Raw genomic sequence first — 18,314 nt, forward strand, 5'->3', positions numbered from 1 at the left:
GGACCAGGAGCAAGAATCCCCAAGATTCTCTTCAGAAGAGGGTCGAACTCAAAGCTCTAGTCAGAAAAGAGGGCTGGGGCAACGAACCCCGCCCCCGCCCCACCTCGGAAAGGAGGCCGAGCCACGGCTCTCTCCGTCCCCTCAGAGCGCGCCTCACGCGGCCCCGCCCACCGCCTGGCGTAACCATCCCACGCCCGTTTGGCCCAGGCCGCCTCCGGTGCATTGTGGGTGGGGCGCCCCTGCTGAGCGCTGCGTGGAACCCCCAGCCCAGCCAGTTGTCGGCCGCCCGGCTGCCCAGCCGAACCGCCCTCCCGGGTCCCAGCGAGCCGGCCACGGATTGACGCGTCCCCAAGCCCCGCCCCTCGCGGCGTTCCCGCCCCGAAGTCTTAGCCCCGCCCCTGAAGGACCCTGACTGGCCCTGAGGCCCGCTCCACTCTCCTATTGGTAGGCCTCCTGTCAGTCACCCCGTTCCACCTCCTCGGGCCCGCCCAGGCCTCCGGCGCGATCCCGAGGGCCAGCCGGCCCGCGCGCTCATTGGCCGCCGGGCACTGTCCGTCGTGAGGCCGGTCACGCCCTCTATGGGGCGCGGATCCCGGGAGCCCTGGCTGGACCCCATTGGCCTGCCGTGCCGCCACTCGCCGAGACGCGCCTCAACCCGGAAGTGTGTGAGGCGAAATCTGCCTAGCAACCGGGGAAGCCAGGCTGGGAAGCGGGCAATTTCAGTGTGAGACACAGCGGCGAGACCGAGCGGCGGCTCCAAGCGCGGCGCGGCAGCTCCTCCCGCCCGGGGTCAGTGCCCCGGCGCGCGCACGCGCACCCCCGCCGCCGGAGCGCGCCTCGCGCCGCCCGCTCAGTCGATCGGTCGGCTGTCTGTCGCCCTGTCGCCGCCACCGTCGCCGTCGCGTGCGCCACTTGAGGGAGCCGCCGCCTCGGGACCCGAGCGGACCGGACCCGACCCCGCCACCCGGGGCCGCCCGGAGCCTAACAGCCGCCAGCGGGGGCGCCGAGCAACTTCGGTGAGTGAAGGGCCGGCGCTGCTGGTGGCGGGTCCCCGGCTTCCGGTGTCCCGGGCTTGTCTGGGGCTTCCGCTTCTCCAAGGGGACCGCCTCCAGTGCGTGGACCCCCTTGTCCGAGGGGACCCGCCTCTCTGAGGGGAGCCCACTTCTCTGAAGGACCCCACCTCTCCGGGAGCCCCGCTCCTCTGAGGGGAGCCCCCTTCTCTGAGGGAGCCCCCACCTCTCTGAGTGACCCCACCTCTTGAGGGGAGCCCCTTTCTTGAGAGACCCTACCTCTCTGAGAGACCCTCACTTTTCTGAGGGGACCCCCTTTCTCTGATGGACGCTTCGCTTTTCTGAGGGCCACCCCTCTCTAAGGGACACCCCCATCTCTTTGAGGGACCACCTACTTCACTGAGAGACCCCTCCTCCCTTCTCTGAGACTCCCTCTGCCGACTTCTCTAAGGCGACCCCTGCTTCTCTGAGGGACCCCTGCTTCTCTCAGGAGACACCTCTGCTTCTTGGGGACCCTCCCCCTCACTTCTCTGGGGGACCCCCACATCTCTGAGGAGATCCCTGCTTCTCGGAGCTGCTGTCCCCTTTTTCTGATGTGCCCCTTCTCCCCTTGCTTTTCTAAGGTGCCTCCCACTTTTCCTAGGTCCCCTTTACCCCCCTTTTCTGAGATGATCTCCCTGTTTTTCTGTCCCCACTTCTTTGGGTGATCTTCTCCTTCTCCCAAGTGACCCTCAACTAATCTGAGGTGTTCCTACTTCCGTCAGAATCTTTCTTGGAGATGTTCCCCACTTTTCTGAGCTGTCCCCACTTTTGTTGGGACCCCCTCTTTGTTGATGAGTTCCTTCACTTTCCTAATGGGTTCCCCACTACTCTGAAATGCCCATATGTCTGACTGGATCCTCAGTTTTCTGAGGAAAAGTTCCCCACTTTTCCAAAATATTTCCCAGTTCTTTTGGATCACCTACTAATCTGTGGATGCTGCAATGTTTAGAGGCGTTTGCAGAGGTTCTCCCCCTAATATATGTCCTGCTCCTACGGGCCCCTCATATCTCTGAGGCATGCCTCCACTTTTCCAAGATATCCCCTCCTGATGAGAGACAGGGTGGATTTCTCCACTTCTCTAAGGGGTCCCCCTGCATTCCAAGGGGTTCCCCTCCCACTTGCCTGAGGACATTCCCCCTTTCTTGAGGTTTTCCTTCTGATTCTCTAAGGGAGAAACCAATTCATTTCTCCTTGGAGCCCCCGACTTCAAGATTCCCCTATTTCTGTTTGTTGCACTGACTTCCCTCCATTCTGGAAGGAGAGGCCAGAAATGTGCCCCCTCTTCCAGTCTTCTTTCTTACCAAATTTGGGGTCTTTTCTGAACTTTTACCTGAGCTTCCAGGGACCTGGTGGATTTTGTGGCTGGAAGGGAAATGGGAGACAGGCAAAAAACACTTTTTCTCTTGTCCTTTAAGACCTGCTAGATTGGGGGGAGCGGGAGCTGTTGCCAGATGACTACCTTGGTTACTCCATTTTTGAGCTATAGGCCACCACAGTGTTGTCAGGCCAGTGTGAAGGCAGGAAGGACAAGGCTGGAACATTGTCCCCAGATTATCACACTCTCAAACTGTGGGACGACCCACTTCCTGTCCCATCCCTCTGTCCTCCCCGCCCCGCCCCCCCCCCGCCCCCCCCGCCCCCCCCCCCCCCCCCGCCAAAAAAAAAGGAGAAGAGAAATGCTCCTTCAGGTCTTTCTGCTGTGTTTTCTCTCACTAGGCCTTCTGATTTACTCCTTGATCTCTAGAGGATCCTCAGTTTGTGGGCCGCTCTGGTTTGAAAGGCAGAGCAAGAAGCAGGAAATGGGTCACCTTAGAGCCAGGAAGGGTGGAAGGGAGGCAAGGCACAGGGATTTGACTTCATTTCTCTTAAGTTTTAGGTGACTTCAGCCTGGCTGAAAGGAAGTTTTTACGTGGCTTTTACAAATCTCATATGTACCTTTTTTTAATGGCCCACCCTGGATTCCAAGTTCACTCCAGTAGCTAATTTTATCTGCTTTGCCAAATGCAAAGCTCTCTGGAGCCCAAGTAGATGAATGCTGGCATTGAGAGATGGTCCAAAAGACAGGAATGAACTCAGTTTGAAACCTGAGTAACTCGTAACCACTTCATGTCCACACACAAGTCTCAGGCTAAAAACGTGGGGAGAACGTTCCTGAAGTGGAGTTCTGAAATGTAGGCTGAACTCCTGTTTGGTTTAGCATTTCAACAAGTTCTTCCCTCTGACTCTGCTAGAACAGCAGTTCACTTTACAGTTTTACTTAAGGCTGTCTCTCTCCTGTTCATTTCCATCTGGATCTTGCTTAATTTGAGTCCTTTGTGAAGACTCCTGCTGAGGCTATAATTTGAGTTCTAAATCTGTCGATGGACCATGTGGACACAAGTTTCAACTCGAGCTATTTTCTTCTGTGGAGAAGTGTTTGGAGAGTTTCCTGGGCCCTCTGCTCCTGGAGTAGTCAAGTCCAGGCAGGAAGCTGCTGCAGACCTGGTTGCTCTTCTACTGCCTCTTCCTGGTCAGCTGTACACACTGCCCTGAGGGGAAGGGGAAAGATAGTGGGAGCTCAGGGCTTAGGGTGTCCTGAGACAGGGCAGAGACGTGCCGACACACATTTATTATTTTAAATGAAACCCACAGGACCAGCAAAGTGGAGTGTTAGAAAGGGAAGGGGGAGCTTTGAAGTCAGAAGGACCTGATTCAGATTCTGGGTCTGTCCTTCCTAGTTGTGTGGCCTTGGACAAGTTATGGCACAGAATCGGCATTTACTAAATATTTGAGGGGTCATATCTCTGTAAATGTATGTGAAGGTGCCTACACATGGGATGTGCTTCCTAGACATATGAATGAATGAATCTGAGATAATGAACGGGAGGCGGCCAGCGTAGCACCTAGCACACGTGCAATAAAGGTTTGTTGTTGTACGCAGGAGATTAGGATTTTGGCCTGGGCTCCCAGACTAGGAAGCACTTGACATTCAGCCAAGGCTAAATATGCCCAAAGAGAAAGAAACTTGGTATGTCTCTTGCAAAACCCACTGTCCTCCTGGGTCTTGTAGCATTTTCCTGTGTTCAGATAGCAGATGTGAGATGCATTTGCTGTTTGGCAGCCGTTTGTGTTTGCCTTGGCCTTGCCTTTTCCCTCTGTAAAATGGAGTAATTTGTGATTTAAGGGCAAGTAGGGAGATGTATTACTATAATTAGACCATAGGCAAACCAGAAGATTATAATGAACTTGAAGAATTGTGAGAAGAAAAAAGTGGGTGAACCATAAACCTAAAGGGTTATATCTATATTTTGAGACTGCTTGAGTGAGTGATATGCAGCAGTTACCTGGTGATTGATCTCTTCTTATGCATTAGAACCTTGAAAGAACAACTGTTTTCTTAGGGTAATGGATCAGATTTGGGGACAAAAGAATGAGAAAGTGATGTACAAAGGCATTTGACACCACACAATAATAGAACATTGAGAGGGCCAGTGTGTGGCTTAGTGTCCACAGGAGATCAGGATTCACCTTGAACTTCCAGTATCTAGAGAGCTGTGGAGATGCTAACTCAGCTTCTGGGGGTTGGGGGTGGGCAGGACATTTGTTTTTTTGAGAGGATTCTTTCTTAGCAATTAATGAAAGCCCTAAAATCAGGGCCAGTGAGTTGGGCCCAGCCTTTTTCATTTACTAGTGTGGAGATGGATGGCACTTGCCCCTGATAGCTAAAACCCAGGGAGAAATAATGGGTGAAACTCTGAGCTAGGGCCCCACTGGGCTGCTCCCAAGTTTGAAGAAAAGGTTTCTTTCCTCCCCCAACCCCTCTTGAAACATCCCCTCTCCCACCCTCATCTCTGTCTGTCTGTCTGTCTGTCTGTCTCTCTCTGTCTCTGTCTCTCTCTCTGTCTCTGTCTCTGTCTCTCTCTCTCTCCACACACACACACACACACACACACAAAGTGACTTTACTGGTGCTGGCCCCGTGGCCAAGCGGTTAAGTTCGTGAGCTCTGCTTCGGTGGCCCAGGGTTTCGCCGGTTCAGATCCTGGGCACGGACACTGTAGTGCTCATCAAGCCACGGTGAGATGGTGTCCCACATGCCACAACTAGAAGGACCCACAACTAAAAAATATACAACTATGTACTGGGGGGATTTGGGGGAGAAAAAAAAAAAGAAGATTGGCTACTGTTGTTAGCTCAGGTACCAATCTTTAAAAAAAAAAAAAAGTGACTTTATTTAAATTTTATTTAAATTTTTCTTAATTCTTTTAAGGATAGTTATTCCATTATATGAGAAAAGAGCAAAGTTTATTATTTTTAAAATATAAAAAATAAAGTAAACAACTTTAAAGGGATCACTATCCCTTTTGAAATTATGCTGTGTCTCTTGTGTGCTACAGACTTCACTCTGGTGGATGGTGGCGCCACCACCAAGTCTCTTTTATCTAACAGGAAGTTTTTTAAACTTTTTTTTTTTGATTGAAAGATTCTTACAGCAATAAAAACCCTTGGGTAGTTAGAAATGATATTGATCTAGGTACATTTATTAGATGTAATGTAACGTGGTTATCCATTGGTGGGCAGCTCTAAAAGGCATGTGGGTCCCAACACTGCCCAGCATCTAACTCTGGATGATAAACTGTTGATTTATATAACTGAAATAGCTAGGGAAGTCAGGGTTTCCTTCCTGTTGGAGACAGCACTGGGGGCGTTAAATCCCTGTGGGATCTTGATGATAAGAAAGAAGCTGACCTCTTTTGGAATTGGGAAATATCTACTGTATGGAGTGGTTCCATCCAAATGAATGGACGGTGTTATTTTAAACTTCTAGTATTAAGTTTGGCTTTATCTTCTCTGCAGCCCAGTAGCCTTTGTTTATACTGGTACTTCATTTGAATATGAATTTATCCCTCCAAACTGGCCTATAAGGGACATTTGAGCACTCAAGTAAGGACGTTACTTACCACAGGTTTTCCTGTGTGGCCATAAGGTAGGTTTTTTAAAAAATGCAACTTAAATTGGATTGAAAAATAGAAAGTGTTAAATCTTCTGGCACATGTAACTTCCTGTGACAGCAAGTAATTCAGCAATGAATGAGTGCCTGTGATGACCCAGGTGCACCATGCTGGGTGCTGGGAACCTAGCAGGACGGATGCAGTTGGCCCTCCAGGAGCTTATATCCCAGTTGCAGACAAGTAAACAAAAGAATGAAAGAATATCCCAGGGCTTTTTTTGGGAATATCTCTGGATGTTGGGAGCTTAGGGTGGAGTTTCTTCCAGGTTTAGAAGTGAAACCTCACTACTCTTCTAATTTCCTCACTGGGCTCCTTGTTTCTGTTTCCTGTCTCTAAAAAGAGGCAGAAATTATGGCATTTTTCCAGTTGATTGTTGGCAATTGGCACTAGTTGATCCAAGATGACTGTGGCTGTAATCTTGGAGAAAGGAGAGAGTCTGGGATGGTCACTGCCAGGAGCATTTTTAGCTTTGCTTTTCTTGAAGTCGGTGGCAGTGTGTTTTTGGAATCCTGTGCATTTGTTCATGGCAGTGCATATTTTGCAAAGAGATAAACAGCTCTAAAAACCCTTCCCACCTTGTTTGAAATCTTAAAAAAAAAAAAAAAATTCAGACAAAAGGAGTGCCTGGCTGTTGTTTGTGGCATAGGAAAAGTGAGATTTCAAATAGACTGCTTTGTTGTGTATTAGTAGGTTCTTGGTGCACGGAGTTCCTCCTGCCCTAGGGTTCCCTCTTACACTCAGACTGGTTGAAGTGCTATTTTGACTTTCCTATGTTGTGGCCAGATTTGATGTTAATCCACATATCAATTATGTGACAGGTGCTTTTCTTAAGTGTATCTGTGAGGGGTGGAGCCAGAGAGCAGGAGTGGGCATACGCTCCAGCAGAGGATGAGGTTATTATGAGGAGAGTTTCTGGTAGTCTGTCTTCTTTTTCTTTCCTTCCACCCAAGTACTGACTCCGGAGGTGAAGAGGCAGGCCCAGGCCGGAAGTGGGCGTGGACAAGTAATGCAACTCTGCACATGACCAGGCTCCCACCTCTAGGCTCTGTTGTCCTTGGGAAGTGGATGCTTGCTCCCTCTTTACTTCCTGTTCCTCCGCCCTCCAGGCTGAGTTCTTGGGCCTCAACTTGAGCATAGAAAACACGTAAGCTGCTTTGTCATAGCTAGAAGCCGCCAGTGGACGTGCATTTGGCAATTCTGGGGGCTAAGCTAATGTACCCACAAACTCAGGATTATCTGGCAGGGTGGCCAACAGGATGGTTTCCTGTTGCATTGTCAGTATTCCCTGCTGAAGCTTGCCTGCAGAGGGCTGCTCTGGAGATGTGTATAGAACTTAAGGAAGCAGATGGTAGATTGGTCCTTCTACAAAAGTGTGCTCTTGAAGAATAGTTTGCTATTATTTGTCTTCGTTGCTTTGTAAAACTACCATGGGAGGCCCTGTATGCAGTAGAAACTTTAGAGCCCTGAGTTAACATCTGTTGCCAATCATCCTCTTTTTGCTTGAGGAAGATTGTCTCTGAGCTAACATCTGTGGTAATCTTCCTCTATTTTGTATGTGGGACGCTGCCACAGTATGGCTTGATGGTGGTGTGTAGGTCCATGCCTGGGATCTGAACCCGTGAACCCCAGGCTGCTGGAGTGGAGCACGCAAACTCAACCATTATGCCACCGGGCTGGCCTCAGTCTAAAATTCTTAACACAGCAGAACAATTTTTTAACTTGCATGGCATTTTCAAGGTTTAGGCTATATTTATATTTATATTTATACTTAAAAGCTTCCAAGCTTTATATTTAGCCTCTCAAAGCATCTCTATTGAAGGTTGACTTTTGATGTAAATTTGAAATAAAGATCTTACTCTTCCCAAATCAGGAGTTGGTAAAATGTAGGCCTGACTAGGTCAGCATGCTAGAGGGCATGGTGTTTGCTATCAAGCTGAAGGAGACAATTACAAAGACTTGCCACCTGTATTTTCTATAGTGAAATGCTGGGGACCAGCAGAGGAGGGGAGTACCCATCTTATTAGGAAAACTTTTGGGAGGAATATTTTTCCTCCTTCCTATGTCAAGTTGGAAGATCTGCCATTTAACACCTGGGGAGTGGGGTGTGAACTGGATACCAAGTTTTTAAAACATAGTTTTCTTCTTGTCTAAACGAAGGATGTTTTTTACCAGACTGATGATGTGACTAACACTGTTTCTTTGCTAAGCAGACTTAAGACTGTCATATAGCCTTTTTCTTTTCTGGTAGTTTTCTGACTTTATTTTCCTTTTAATTCATAGAAAACGTGGTTCACTTACTAATTTTTCAAAGACTTAAAATTGATGTAAATTAGATGGGCATTTTTTTGTAAGTCTTGTATAGATACAAAAGAGATATTCCTTGCCAACTGGTGACACATGCAGATGAAAACAGAGTGGGAGATACACTTCCGGTTCACGAGGATACTTCTGAGCAGTTAGTATTTAACCCTTTAGGGAAGTATTTGTGCTCAGAACTCTGTAATAGTGGGATATCATCAGGGCCACACAGAGACTAACTGCAGATGGAGCCTGAACTCCACGATGCATCAACACTAAAGTGTTCAGAATCGTGGTTAGAACGACACTCAAAACAAAACAGACACACGCTGACAAAGTGGCCCACCTCTAGAGAGCTGCACTTCAGAGCTTTTCAGCATGCATGACAGGGATGGGGCAAATGGGTGCTGCTCTGTCTCCCACAAACTCCTTATCCCGTGTGAGAATGTCATGATTTAAAAATGACATTGATGGGGCCAGCCCCAGTGGCCTAGTGGTTAAGTTTGGTATGTTCTGCTTCGGCAGCGCAGGTTCGGTTCCTAGGTGTGGACCAACACCACTCATCTGTCAGTGGCCATGCTGTGGTGGTGGCTCACCTGCAAAAAAAGAGGAAGATTGGTGGTGGATGTTAGGTCAGGGTGAATCTTCCTCAGCAAAAAAAAATAAATAAGTAAAAAATGAAAATGACATTTGTCGTAGCAGCTGTAATGTGTCTGGAGTATCATATTTTTCATAAAGCAGCATTATAATAGTCCTTTTAACTATTTTCTGGTGTTTGAAAAAAGTGCCAAAAATATCAAAGTACTAAGGAAACCAAATTCACATAGAAATGAATCTTTTCCTGTCCTTTCCCAACCAATTGCATTGTATCTCACCATGTGAGCATGAGTTTGGGGTGAAATAAGAAAATTTAGAGGACCGGCCTGGTGGCACAGTGGTTAAGTTCACATGTTCCACTTCGGCAGCCCAGGGTTTTCTGGTTTGGATCCCGGGTGCGGACATGGCCCCACTTGGCAAGCCATGCTGTGGTAGGCGTCCCATATATAAAGTAGAGGAAGATGGGCATGGATGTTAGCTCGGGGCCGGTCTTCCTCAGCAAAGAGAGGAGGATTGGTGGCAGATGTTAGCTCAGGGCTAATCTTCCTCAAAAAAAAAAAAAAAGAAAGAAAGAAAATTTAAAACAATTCTCTTTGAGAGATTGTGGTTATATTGTCCCTAAACTCAGTGAAAACAGTTTTAGACTTTAGAGTACTAAAAATGCAAAGTATGGAAAGCAGCCAATGCTCTTTTTCATAAGGATACTTTTTTTTAAAACTTGGTACACTTTTGAGTGAACAACCTGTTTATTCTTTAGAGAGCTTCTCAGAAAACAAGGGGCATTCTGGTATCACTATTAGATAGCAGTAATCTCAAAATTAGTTAAAGTCTACATAACTAGTTCTGCTTAGCTTGTGAATTTAAGTAAGTAGTCAACAATTCATTATGTGTTTTGAGAGAGAAAGGCATCTAGAAAGTTTAAAGGATAATGACTCCATCCTTTTTCAGCCTTTTCTGCCCCAAAGCCCCCACACTCCAGGTGTAACCAGCTCTGGCCTTTCCCTCTGCTGCTCTGGATGCCTCAGATGCTCATCCATTAAGACCTGGCTCAATTGTCACATCCACAAAGATTTCCCAGACCCTTTCTGAGCAGGAGAGCAGCCCCTTCCTCTGTGATTCCTCAGTCTTTCCCATGAATGAATTTTCTGCATTGAAATCATTCTGTGTTTCTGTGCCACCAGCCTGTGAACTTGTGGAGCCAGTGCCTGCAGGTTCCCTTGCAAAACCCTTGGGACGCATGGTTTCTGACAGTTCTGTTGATCTGTGTTCATCCTGTAAGAATCTTAAATTTTATCCACCAGAAACTTTAAAGAAATTTTCTGATCGAAAACAAAAAAGTACAGTACCTCAAACATTCAGTAGATGATGCTACTCCTTTTCAGTCAGTTTCACACTACTGTGGAGCCTTTGACCAATTTCTGCTGTAAAAGAGGACACAAACATGGAATTTGGCCCAAATTTCTTTTCTTCAGTCCCTCTGCAGGAACAGGCTCAGATGGTGTTTAGAAGTGTAGCTAGGGACCTGCCCCGTGGCTGAGTGGTTAAGTTTGCGCGCTCCGCTTTGGCGGCCCAGGGTTTCTCTGGTTCGAATCCTGGGCGCGGACATGGCACTGCTTGTCAGGCCACGTTGAGGTGGCGTCTAACATGCCACAACTAGAAGGACCTGCAACTAAAATATACAACTATGTACTGGGGGGGATTTGGGGAGAAAAAGCAGAAAAAAAAAGAAGATTGGCAGCAGTTGTTAGCTCAGGTGCCAATCTTAAAAAAAAAAGTTTAATAGTACGTTAGAAAGATAATTAGAATATTTTTGCAGTGGTTAATGTGGAAGGAGGCTTGGTTATTATGAGCAAGGATCTGGTGTATGAATGATAGGAAGTTTAAAGTGAATTTGAAAGAAAATTTTGTTTAAATAACAAGTGTTTTTTAAAATATTAACGGGTATTCATAAGTATTCATTGACTGCCTTATTCTTAGGGCAGAGGAAAAACTTCAAGAAAAACTTGGTTCTGGCCTTCGTTGTCTCTAATTAGAGTTTCTTCAGCTTTAGAATGGCATCTGAAGGTGATTGCATCATATTTCATAATCACCCAGCTGAACTATTTGCTGTTTAGTCCAGTACTAGGCACCAAGGCGGCAAGGTCTTTAGTCTAAGCAGCCTTAGCATTTGCCTGCCTGAGCCTTGGGGACCCCAAACGGGTCTGCATTCACTGTTGCTTTTTCCATCTACACACCTGGCCTTCTCTTCCTATCACAAAAATAAACCCTATGTTTCACCTCACCCCCGCCCCTGCTTTCCCAGCTGGAGAAGTTGGTACTGCCCTCTGGAGCAGCCCACCTGTCACCAGTGCACCTCTCAGTCCACAGGGGTGTGTCATTAATATGTTGCAGCTGATGCCTCCCTCTTTAAAACAGAGTGGTTGTTGCCTTGGTGACACACAGGGCTTGTCAGCTCAGACTCTGGAATCCCTACATCTATCTCAAGTCTGTGGTCTCCCATCTGACCACACTTTGCTCCGTTTGTAGTTAATTAAGTTGGCATTAATCAAGACCCAGGTGAGGAGCTGAGATAATATTTTGCTTGTATTGCTTTAATATACATCATCTGATTAATTGTTATGGTGTAAAGCAGTTCTCAAAATATAAGGCTGCTGAATTAGAGAGAAAATCCTGGTAATTGCTTTAACCCATTCCTGCACATGGGATCAGGGAGCTTCCTGCTTCTCTATACCAAGTCACTTGTTTGAGAATAAGACTGTTCTTGTTTGGTTTTTGAATTTGAACATTTGAATTTCTTTGTAGCAAATCAAATCCCTCACCAAACTTGGTTAAGGAAGGCGTTTGGGGGGTCAACAATTTATATTTTGTATCATTTTTAGTTTGAGGAATGCTTCTCTTTTCCCCCAGGGAGGTTGTGCCAGATCTTGCATCAAACAGTTGAAAGATTTTGGTGGTGGTGTGGGGGGACAGCGGTGGAATCAACGACAAAAAGTTACTGATTATGTGAGAAACGCAGCACAGAATTAAAATGGCCTTTTTTGAACTTCTTGTTGGGGGCTGGCCACATAGCAGAAAAACAATTTTATTTGTAAAACTTGTTCTACATTAAGTGTTTTTCAAGGTTCCCCTCAAGACCAATAGTGGGATGAGATTACATTGATTCTCTTTTTAAAAATGAAATAGAAAATATCAGAGTACATTGTAAGTGGTAAAGGTATGTTTGGTGAAACTTTTGTTTCAGTTGTATGAATATGTATTAGGATGTGTTTTGAAAAAATTAAAAGCCACTGTTTAGGAGTCTAGGTGTCTCATCATGAATTATTTGTTTTAATGCTGGAAAAAGAATATGAAAAGGGCCTTATCTGGTGATTTTTCAGAACGTGATCTTGATATTGAGAGCCTTGTAATACTAGATTTTTTATTTTCCCTATTGAAATTGTGTTTCGCTTTATGTAGTTTAACATCTCCAAAGCTCATCCTCTCTTAGGTTAGACTATGTCCTGTTTCCTCTATGTCACTGGAGAGGGAAGGGTGCAGATTTGCCTCCTGGGGGGTTTCACCTTCTCCCCGAGGCACGGGGACAGACGGGGATAACTGGAGAGGGAGAGCAGTCATCCCCCAGGTGTCTTCGAGTGGGTGGGTCTGGAGCTTTCTTCGTAGAACTTTGTTCACGGCGCTGGAGAAGTGATGGTTCAGCCGATTCCCTGTAGGGGAGCTTCTGGGTGTCGATCCCGCGGGGGTGGCATTCTAACCTCCGTTTTCAGAAGCAGCTGAGTTGCCTGAGGTCGCGCAGCTCAACTGGAGCGAGGTCAGCAGTGAGCGCGTCGTGAGTCAGCCCTGGGCGCAGCCCGCCCTGTTCTGCCGCTCGTGAGCTGGCGACGACCTCTCGGTCCTGCGGAGAGCGCTGGGGTTCCGCGGGACGGAAGCCCGCCCGAGCCCGCGTGGGAAACCAGCGAGCGGAGCTGGGCGTCGCGTGAACCGCAGCTGGGAGGGGCGGTGCTTCCGGGGCGGTCCTGGCCGGCCTGGTCCCGCCCTCCCGCCACCTGGCACCGCCTCTCGCACTCAGGCCCCGCCCACAGGCCGCTTGGCCCCGCCCAGCCGGGCGCGGGCGGGCGGCGTCGCCTTTAAGAGCTCCCCGGTGTTTTGGGGGCCGCGGGCCGGGCGCGCTGACCTGGTGCGCATGTCCCGGGCGGTGACGCCGGCGCCGGGCTCCATGTGTGCGGCCGAGGGGCGCATTATCTGGCCGGCGGCGCGGGCGGGCGGGCGGACCGGCGGAGCGAGCGCCGCGGGCCCTGGCGGCCCCACAGGCGGAGCGAGCGCGCGCGGCCCGGCGCCCTCGGCCCCTCGGCCGCCCGGCCCGGCAGGCGACCCCGGCTCCACGGCCCGGCGAACCCGCGCGCTGCCCTAGGGCCCGGCCGGCCCGCGGCCCGGTAAGTTCCGGACCAAACTTGGCGGGGGCCGGGGTCAGATCCGGGGCGCGCCGTGGAGACTGGAGCGGCGGTGGCGGCGTGGGTCAGGCAGGGTTGGGGAGCTGGGGGATCGGGGGGCTGCGAGGGACCCCCGCGTCAGTGTGGAAAAGTGAGAGCAAGCGAGTTCTACTCCTTGTATTCCGGGAGCGTCTTCCTCGCGCTGCCCTGGAAAGTTCCGCGCTCCGACGCCGCCCGGGCACGTGGGGGCCGGGCCGGTTGGGGGTCCCGGAAAGTCGCGGCGACGCCCCTTTTTCTCCTGCTCTTCCTCTGGGGCCTGGGCAGGGGCCGAGCCTCAAGGCGCCGCTTCAGAGCGGCCGGGACGGACGGGCGGGAGGGGGGACGACGGCGGGCGGCACGTGGGCGCGCGGGCTGAGGTCTGGGGCGGGGGCGGGGGTCCCAGGCGGGCCGGGCCGCCGCGTTGAACCCCGCGGCGGCGGCGGCGACGGAGGCAGCGGATCCCGTGTCAGAATAAGAGTCCCCGCGCGCCCACGCCTGCAGGGCCAGCCCTCCCCCGCTCGCGCCGTTCCTGCCTGACCCCCGGTAGCCGCGGGACCCTTCCCCTCCCTGGGCTCCACCCCTTCACAGGGCCCTACACTTTAAATTTGCTTCCCCATCTAGGCGGTGGCTGTATTGATTTCCTTTTTCGCACCTGGAATGGGTCGGCATCAGTGACTAGACAGCAGCAGCTGGCCTTTTAAAGGGATTATTGCCAAGAATCGGAATTGATCACTTCAACAAGGAAAGGCTTGTGGGCAGGGCCCCAGCCTACAGCGTGACTGACATTTGGAGTGTGCGCACTGCCCTGGGACCCAGAAATGAATGGGGGCCCCTCCCTTAGAAACTGAATGACAACTGTTGGGTGCGCGTTTCTGCCCTGCCCTGGGAATTTTACAGGGACTGCTTAATTTTCTGTATCTGACACAACGTCTTTAGGTGTGTAGTTCATCCTTATCTTAAGAGCTTTGAGTTCTTTAGATCAAAGTCCGAGTTAGTTACTTGAGCTTTTAATTTTCTCTCTTCCTCACCTTTTCACTTCTTTGAGTTTTCTTGGAGTACACAGTGCTTGTTAAGTCTCTGGTTCTGTGTCCATTTCGCACAGTGACACCTTCTGGCTGGGGCAGCACACAGAAACTGACGGACAAACAGCCTTCCGGGCTGCTCCTTCAGTCTTGGGCTGACTGTCCTGTTGATGTTTTTTTTCTTCTGATGGTGGTTACAAGTTTTCTTTTAAGTTTGGTTACATGAAATAGTGTTTGCTGGCACAAGATCAGTAGCTTGTTAGACCTGACAGCAAACTGTGGAGGAGGACTAATAGATCATATTAGTCTCCGGATTTGAGTGCCTACTGTGTGCCAAGCTCAGTGCAGAGATATCTTCCGTGCCTGTAACAATGCCATGGGCAGGGGTAATATAATCACCACTTTACATGTGAGGATACTGAGGCTAGTGGGAGTCAGGCTGCTTCCCCAAGGCTGCTGAGTGGTGAAGGTCAGAGCTGGACTTAAGCCTGCCCTGTGGGGCACCAGAGCTGACCAATGCTCCTGTTTGCAAACCCAATATGTGAGCATTTCCTGGGAGCTCCTAAAACGCGAAGTCATTTACTTGTCCAGGTTCCAGTGTACCTCTGCTGGGAGCTGGGAGATGACCTGGTGACTTGGGGACACCGTTCTAGCCCTGCTTTGTCCTCGGAGAACTGAGTTACCAGCTGGCCTTGAAGGAGCCAAGCCTCTGTGCATTCACTTCTTCAGCTTTCAACTCAGAAAAGTTGGCCCTTTTCTAGAGGAGGCAGTTGAAAAGGGGGCTTTTAGGAGCAATTTGCTTGACCTTCTCCTTACTTATTCTTCTGCTCTTCATCTTTTATCCCTTATTCCTCCCCTAAAATTCTGAGGCTGATTTTTACAGAGGATTGCCTGTCGTCTTGGATGTGATGTAGAGAATGGGATAACTGCCATATTACTGATTTGGATGCATTATTTCCACTCAGATGACATCATTTTTTTTAATGTCAAGTCATCTCTATTAATGCAGTATCATTTGGCAGAGCCTACAATGTTATATTTTAATAGTGAGGAAAGAAATAATGCTACTCTTGGTAGAAAAAATCCTGGAAGGATTTGTACCAAAATGTCAACAACAAAATCTCTGGATTAGGGTTAGCAGTAGTTTTTTTCCTTAAACTTTTTGGTATCTCTGTATTTTATGATTATTTTAACAATGAGGAGCATTTTTTATTTCAGTAATAAAACACATTTTAAAGACTCTAATTCTCAACTCTTCAGTAGCTCCTCTCACATGTTTTGCATCATTTATTTTGTGAATTTTTGGCGTTGCAAGTAGTGATTTCTGGATTGACTTATTCAATAAATGTCGGAGTGCATACAGTGCCTCCAGCACTGTGCTAAGAATCCCTGCTCAGCAGAGTTTACTGTGAGATTAGTGGGAGAGAAGTCATAATTAATCTCATAAACGTGGGGAAATTTACAAGGGCCAAGGAGAAAAGGACGCCATGACCTGGTGAGCAAAGCTTGAGGGGGCCTTCCACCAACTGGGATCTGAGGACAAGTAGGAGCTACATATATAAAAGAGAAAAGAGAGAGCGTTTCTGGCAGAGAGAGTGCTTGGGACTGAAGGAAGGTCGGAGTGGTTGGAGCATAGCTGAGCGGGCGTTGGGTCTGAAGGGTTCTGGGATTTACCTTGAGAGCATTGGGACCCCTTTGAAGAGGCTCAGCCAGGACCTTGTTGGGCCTTAGCAGACAACTGAAGGATAATTCTGAAGGACGTGGGTGGGGAAATAGCAAAGCCTTTCGGAAATGGTGGCATTTTCTGGTGTTTGTTCTCTTGGGAGAAAATTAAGAATGACCCACAGAGTTTTGGATATGTCAGTTCTCAACAGAGACAGAAATGTAATGCCCTTACCGCTGAATTCAGTTAACAACTGTCAGTGTGCTAGCCTCTAAAAGCATGGGCAACTCAAATGCTTGTCTGGAGAACTGCCTGCTTGAGCTTGGGGTATTTCTGTGCCATTAAATGCAGCGGCCAAGGTTATTGTGCCTAGACTGATAATTGAGTTAATTTATGCTCATTGTAGAAAACTAGGAAGATTATGAAACAAGTGAGTAGGTGAGGTGTTCATGAGCACTCATCCTGGGGTAATAGTAACAGTTGTAGGGTTGGGAAGTGCAGCAGAACCAGAAGAACGAGTTGGCAGTGTCATAGTTTGAGGCTTACAGAACTGTGCAGGGTCGTTTGTTAAAATGGATGCTCTTGAGTTAGCTAAACTGTTTTAGGAAGTGAGTTAGGCAGTCTGGCCTCAGATTGCTGTTCTCTCAGGTAGCGAAACTTATTTGATGTCCTAACTGTGCAAAGCTACATTTTTGACTTGAATTAGGAAGGCAGCATGTTAAGGTTGAGATAAAAAAAAAAAAAAAAAAAAGGTTGGGGGGACTCAAATCATGGCAGTGAGGTGGAAGTAGTGAGACTTAGAAACAAAGGTACCAGCTCGGGACAGATCTTGCACACGAGTGGATTCCAGCAAACATGATCCAGGACTTTTTAGTCAAGAGGAATGTCAGACCGTGGGCTTCTTGCCCCTCCTCTTGCTTGCTAGGCTGTATTTGTGACCTCTTTTTGTCTGATGAAAATGTAGGTTAGTGTTTTAGAAGACAAAGGAACCTAACTCTAATTGAATACCTGCAGGTAGCCTTAGAAAGTGGCTGGGAATCTTTCAGAACCCCCAAAGGTGTGGGGAAAAGGGCCCTTGCAGCTTCTCAGTGCACTACACCCACTTTCTCTTTCTTGATCCTCTCAAAGTTACCCCTGTTTCACAGATGAATTTATCAGGGGCCTTGCCTTCCTGTTCTCCTGATTCCTGGTTCTTGGGCTCCTTATATGAAAGGACTGAAGACTTGATATCTGTCCGAGGTGCGGAGAGGTCAGCATCTGAGATAGGATGTGCTGGCAGGGGATGGACAGTTCCTGAAAGCAGGCTCCCAGCAAATTGAGGTAGGAGTTTTGGGGAAGATTTGAGGCTGTAGGACTTGGAGGCTGCTTGGCCTCAAAGATAGCCAGGTGCACTTGCAGCTGGGGGAGGAGGGTGAAGCAGCTTGGGGTTGGTGAGAAAGTCTCTACTTGTTTGAGGTTGAGGAATCCTTCAGCCATTCTTCTTGCAGCTCCATCTCCAGACCCAGCACCACCTGACCTGTCTTGCTGGTCAGATCTTTTGATTTGAACCTTCAAACTTAATTCGGCCTAAATCAGGTGCCACCTTTGAGCACACTTTAAAAAATACTGCTGCATTATAGTGGCTGACCAGCTCCTTCGGGTGCCAGGGAGGCTGCTCCATGTCCAGTGCTGCCTGCTGTTTGCTGAGTGAGGCCCTGGGCCTGTTCCTGGGCAGCAGGTCCCTGCAGCAGTTGTGGCCCAGCCCTGGCTTTGCCTCTGACAGGTTGGGTGTGAACTCTGCTGGGCCACTTCCTAGTGAGGTGACCTTGCTGAACCTCACCCTCTGTTTCCCATTTGTAAAAAGGAGGTGGTAATGTCTGCCTTGAATGGCTGAGTTGGGAGTAAGATAATAAATTCAAGTGGCTTAGCACAGTGCCTAGTGCATGTGCCTGCTCCATAAATTGGAGTTCAGTGAGTGTGCTGTTATGATAGGACGAAGCATAATGGCTGCTCTGCTTCTCCCATGTGGAGCACCTGCATGCTTGTGGAGGGACAACAAACCATCACTGTTTGCTTGGTGCCCCTTGGAGCCACAGCCTGTCCCCATGTTCTAGATGGAAGAAGGCGAAGGCCCCTATAGAGGGTGACACTTGCTAGGGTCACCTTGCTGATTATTCCACAGCTAGCTGGGAGTGGGCCCCAGGCTTTCTGATTTCAGACTTTGCGTGTTTTTCCCACCAACCTTG

At 48.8% G+C, this 18,314-nt stretch overlaps 1 protein-coding gene across 12 annotated transcripts in view; it reads left to right on the top strand.

The window, feature by feature from the left end:
- Positions 1 to 388: 388 nt before the first annotated feature.
- The window catches only part of GATAD2A (GATA zinc finger domain containing 2A), a 97,850-nt gene continuing 79,924 nt past the window's right edge, over positions 389 to 18,314 (top strand). For 3 of the 12 annotated variants that reach the window (XM_070586725.1, XM_070586726.1, XM_070586737.1), the window contains exon 1: positions 13,231 to 13,368. The gene's annotated coding sequence lies outside the window, so the exon portion shown is untranslated. Of the gene's footprint in view, positions 1,017 to 13,164; positions 13,369 to 18,314 lie in introns of those variants that run through there. The other 9 variants (XM_070586736.1, XM_070586730.1, XM_070586729.1 and 6 more) reach the window with 9 other exon arrangements.

This window comes from Equus przewalskii, chromosome 20 (assembly GCF_037783145.1).
Source record: "Equus przewalskii isolate Varuska chromosome 20, EquPr2, whole genome shotgun sequence".
Lineage (NCBI taxonomy): Eukaryota > Metazoa > Chordata > Mammalia > Perissodactyla > Equidae > Equus > Equus przewalskii.